Genomic DNA, 6,000 nt, shown 5'->3' with positions numbered 1-6,000 from the left:
ATAGATCGTGGGAACTTGCCTAGAAGCTCCCAGGCTTTCTAGGCAAGTTCCCACGATCTATAAACAGCCAGCAGAGGGCGCCTCACCGCAAATGAAGCTAAATATAGCTCATTGATCTATATTTAGACTCATTCCCCGGGGTTTTGCAGCGAGGAGCAGCCTGCATTAGCAAAGCTCCTTGCTGCAAAATGTTTTAACCCCTTCAGAAGGATTTACATCGTTGGACGTTACAGATCTGCGGAGGGTAAGTATATTGTTGGTTTATTATGTTTTTTCTTTCACAGAACGAGGGTCTTCAGTGATTGGATTGGTGTTATGGCTGGCAATCAGGCAACACAGCGTGCAGTAATCAGCGCACATACAGAGATCTGGCAATAACCAAAAACAATAGGACGAGCTCTGAGACGTGGAATCTCTGTAGACTGCAGTACCTGATCTATCCTCACACAACTATAAGCAGCAGTGGATTGCGCCTAACAACTACCTATGCAACTCGGCACTGCCTGAGGAGCTGACTAGCCTGAAGATAGAAATACAAGCCTGACTTACCTCAGAGAAATACCCCAAAGGAATAGGCAGCCCCCCACATATAATGACTGTTAGCAAGATGAAAAGACAAACGTAGGAATGAAATAGATTCAGCAAAGTGAGGCCCGATATTCTAGACAGAGCGAGGATAGCAAAGAGAACTATGCAGTCTACAAAAAACCCTAAAACGAAAACCACGCAAAGGGGCAAAAAGACCCACCGTGCCGAACTAACAGCACGGCGGTGCACCCCTCTGCTTCTCAGAGCTTCCAGCAAAAGACAATAGCAAGCTGGACAGAAAAAAACAGAAAACAAACTAGAAGCACTTATCTAGCAGAGCAGCAGGCCCAAGGAAAGATGCAGTAGCTCAGATCCAACACTGGAACATTGACAAGGAGCAAGGAAGACAGACTCAGGTGGAGCTAAATAGCAAGGCAGCCAACGAGCTCACCAAAACACCTGAGGGAGGAAGCCCAGAGACTGCAATACCACTTGTGACCACAGAAGTGAACTCAGCCACAGAATTCACAACAGTACCCCCCCCTTGAGGAGGGGTCACCGAACCCTCACCAGAACCCCCAGGCCGACCAGGATGAGCCACATGAAAGGCACGAACAAGATCTGGGGCATGGACATCAGAGGCAAAAACCCAGGAATTATCTTCCTGAGCATAACCCTTCCATTTGACCAGATACTGGAGTTTCCGTCTAGAGACACGAGAATCCAAAATCTTCTCCACAATATACTCCAATTCCCCCTCCACCAAAACAGGGGCAGGAGGCTCCACAGATGGAACCATAGGTGCCACGTATCTCCTCAACAACGACCTATGGAATACATTATGTATGGAAAAGGAGTCTGGGAGGGTCAGACGAAAAGACACCGGATTGAGAATCTCAGAAATCCTATACGGACCAATAAAACGAGGTTTAAATTTAGGAGAGGAAACCTTCATAGGAATATGACGAGAAGATAACCAAACCAAATCCCCAACACGAAGTCGGGGTCCCACACGGCGTCTGCGATTAGCGAAAAGCTGAGCCTTCTCCTGGGACAAGGTCAAATTGTCCACTACCTGAGTCCAGATCTGCTGCAACCTGTCCACCACAGAATCCACACCAGGACAGTCCGAAGACTCAACCTGTCCTGAAGAGAAACGAGGATGGAACCCAGAATTGCAGAAAAATGGAGAGACCAAGGTAGCCGAGCTGGCCCGATTATTAAGGGCGAACTCAGCCAACGGCAAAAATGACACCCAATCATCCTGGTCAGCGGAAACAAAACATCTCAGATATGTTTCCAAGGTCTGATTGGTTCGTTCGGTCTGGCCATTAGTCTGAGGATGGAAGGCCGAGGAGAACGATAGGTCAATGCCCATCCTACCACAAAAGGCTCGCCAGAACCTCGAGACAAACTGGGAACCTCTGTCAGAAACAATATTCTCAGGAATGCCATGTAAACGAACCACATGCTGGAAGAACAAAGGCACCAAATCAGAGGAGGAAGGCAATTTAACCAAGGGCACCAGATGGACCATTTTAGAAAAGCGATCACAGACCACCCAAATAACCGACATTTTTTGAGAAACGGGAAGGTCAGAAATGAAATCCATCGAAATATGTGTCCAAGGCCTCTTCGGGACCGGCAAGGGCAAAAGCAACCCACTGGCACGTGAACAGCAGGGCTTAGCCCTAGCACAAATTCCACAGGACTGCACAAAAGCACGCACATCCCGTGACAGAGATGGCCACCAGAAGGATCTAGCAACCAACTCCCTGGTACCAAAGATTCCTGGATGACCGGCCAGCACCGAACAATGAAGTTCAGAGATAACTTTACTAGTCCACCTATCAGGGACGAACAGTTTCTCGGCCGGACAACAATCAGGTTTATTAGCCTGAAATTTCTGCAACACTCTCCGCAAATCAGGGGAGATGGCAGACACAATGACTCCTTCCTTGAGGATACTCGCCGGCTCAGATAACCCCGGAGAGTCGGGCACAAAACTCCTAGACAGAGCATCCGCCTTCACATTTTTAGAGCCCGGAAGGTATGAAATCACAAAATCAAAACGAGCAAAAAATAACGACCAACGGGCCTGTCTAGGATTCAAGCGCTTGGCAGACTCGAGATAAGTCAAGTTCTTATGATCAGTCAATACCACCACGCGATGCTTAGCACCCTCAAGCCAATGACGCCACTCCTCGAATGCCCACTTCATGGCCAGCAACTCTCGGTTGCCCACATCATAATTACGCTCAGCAGCAGAAAATTTCCTGGAAAAGAAAGCACATGGTTTGAACACTGAGCAACCAGAACCTCTCTGTGACAAAACCGCCCCTGCACCAATCTCAGAAGCATCAACCTCGACCTGGAACGGAAGAGAAACATCAGGTTGACACAACACAGGGGCACAGCAAAAACGACGCTTCAACTCCTGAAAAGCTTCCACGGCAGCAGAAGACCAATTAACCAAATCAGCACCCTTCTTGGTCAAATCGGTCAATGGTCTGGCAATGCTAGAAAAATTACAGATGAAGCGACGATAAAAATTAGCAAAGCCCAGGAATTTCTGCAGACTTTTTAGAGATGTCGGCTGAGTCCAATCCTGGATGGCCTGAACCTTAACCGGATCCATCTCGATAGTAGAAGGGGAAAAGATGAACCCCAAAAATGAAACTTTCTGCACACCGAAGAGACACTTTGATCCCTTCACGAACAAGGAATTAGCACGCAGTACCTGGAAAACCATTCTGACTTGCTTCACATGAGACTCCCAATCATCTGAGAAGATCAAAATGTCATCCAAGTAAACAATCAAGAATTTATCCAGATACTCACGGAAAATGTCATGCATAAAAGACTGAAAAACAGATGGAGCATTGGCAAGTCCGAACGGCATCACCAGATACTCAAAATGACCCTCGGGCGTATTAAATGCCGTTTTCCATTCATCTCCCTGCCTGATTCTCACCAGATTATACACACCACGAAGATCAATCTTAGTAAACCAACTAGCCCCCTTAATCCGAGCAAACAAGTCAGAAATCAATGGCAAGGGATACTGAAACTTAACAGTGATCTTATTAAGAAGGCGGTAATCAATACACGGTCTTAGCGAACCATCCTTCTTGGCTACAAAAAAGAACCCTGCTCCCAATGGTGACGACGATGGGCGAATATGTCCCTTCTCCAGGGACTCCTTCACATAACTGCGCATAGCGGTGTGTTCAGGTACGGACAAATTAAATAAACGACCCTTAGGGAATTTACTACCAGGAATCAAATCGATAGCACAATCACAATTCCTATGCGGAGGTAGGGCATCAGACTTGGACTCTTCAAATACATCCTGAAAGTCCGACAAGAACTCTGGGATGTCAGAAGGAATAGATGACGAAATAGACAAAAATGGAACATCACCATGTACTCCCTGACAACCCCAGCTGGTTACCGACATAGAGTTCCAATCCAATACTGGATTATGGGTTTGTAGCCATGGCAACCCCAACACGACCACATCATGCAAATTATGCAGTACCAGAAAGCGAATAACTTCCTGATGTGCAGGAGCCATGCACATGGTCAGCTGGGCCCAGTACTGAGGCTTATTCTTGGCCAAAGGTGTAGCATCAATTCCTCTCAACGGAATAGGACACCGCAAAGGCTCCAAGAAAAATCCACAACGTTTAGCATAATCCAAATCCATCAGATTCAGGGCAGCGCCTGAATCCACAAACGCCATGACAGAATACGATGACAAAGAGCACATTAAGGTAATGGACAAAAGGAATTTGGACTGTACAGTACCAATAACGGCAGAGCTATCGAACCGCCTAGTGCGTTTAGGACAATTAGAAATAGCATGAGTAGAATCACCACAATAGAAACACAGTCTGTTCAGACGTCTGTGTTCTTGCCGTTCTACTTTAGTCATAGTCCTGTCGCACTGCATAGGCTCAGGTTTACTCTCAGGCAGTACCGCCAGATGGTGCACAGATTTACGCTCGCGCAAGCGACGACCGATCTGAATGGCCAAGGACATAGACTCATTCAAACCAGCAGGCATAGGAAATCCCACCATTACATCCTTAAGAGCTTCAGAGAGACCCTTTCTGAACAAAGCCGCTAGTGCAGATTCATTCCACAGAGTGAGTACTGACCATTTCCTAAATTTCTGACAATATACTTCTACATCATCCTGACCCTGGCATAAAGCCAGCAGATTTTTCTCAGCCTGATCCACTGAATTAGGCTCATCGTAAAGCAATCTGAGCGCCAGGAAAAATGCATCAACATTACTCAATGCAGAATCTCCTGGTGCAAGAGAAAACGCCCAGTCCTGTGGGTCGCCGCGCAAAAAAGAAATAATAATCAAAACCTGTTGAATAGGATTACCAGAAGAATGAGGTTTCAAGGCCAAAAATAGCTTACAATTATTTCTGAAGCTCAGGAACTTAGTTCTGTCACCAAAAAACAAATCAGGAATCGGAATTCTTGGTTCTAGCATCGATTTCTGATCAATAGTATCTTGAATCTTTTGTACATTTACAACGAGATTATCCATTGAGGAGCACAGAGCCTGAATATCCATGTCCACAGCTGTGTCCTGAAGCACTCTAATGTCTAGGGGAAAAAAAAGACTGAAGACAGAGTTAAGAAAAAAAAATGATGTCAGGATTTCTTTTTTCCCTCTATTGGGAATCATTGGTGGGGCTCCTTGTACTGTTATGGCTGGCAATCAGGCAACACAGCGTGCAGTAATCAGCGCACATACAGAGATCTGGCAATAACCAAAAACAATAGGACGAGCTCTGAGACGTGGAATCTCTGTAGACTGCAGTACCTGATCTATCCTCACACAACTATAAGCAGCAGTGGATTGCGCCTAACAACTACCTATGCAACTCGGCACTGCCTGAGGAGCTGACTAGCCTGAAGATAGAAATACAAGCCTGACTTACCTCAGAGAAATACCCCAAAGGAATAGGCAGCCCCCCACATATAATGACTGTTAGCAAGATGAAAAGACAAACGTAGGAATGAAATAGATTCAGCAAAGTGAGGCCCGATATTCTAGACAGAGCGAGGATAGCAAAGAGAACTATGCAGTCTACAAAAAACCCTAAAACGAAAACCACGCAAAGGGGCAAAAAGACCCACCGTGCCGAACTAACAGCACGGCGGTGCACCCCTCTGCTTCTCAGAGCTTCCAGCAAAAGACAATAGCAAGCTGGACAGAAAAAAACAGAAAACAAACTAGAAGCACTTATCTAGCAGAGCAGCAGGCCCAAGGAAAGATGCAGTAGCTCAGATCCAACACTGGAACATTGACAAGGAGCAAGGAAGACAGACTCAGGTGGAGCTAAATAGCAAGGCAGCCAACGAGCTCACCAAAACACCTGAGGGAGGAAGCCCAGAGACTGCAATACCACTTGTGACCACAGAAGTGAACTCAGCCACAGAATTCAC

The sequence above is a fragment of the Ranitomeya imitator genome, chromosome 3 (assembly GCF_032444005.1).
Source record: "Ranitomeya imitator isolate aRanImi1 chromosome 3, aRanImi1.pri, whole genome shotgun sequence".
Taxonomy (NCBI): Eukaryota; Metazoa; Chordata; class Amphibia; order Anura; family Dendrobatidae; genus Ranitomeya; species Ranitomeya imitator.
The sequence above is the reverse complement of the archived record's forward strand: the minus strand, read 5'-3'. Positions refer to the sequence as shown.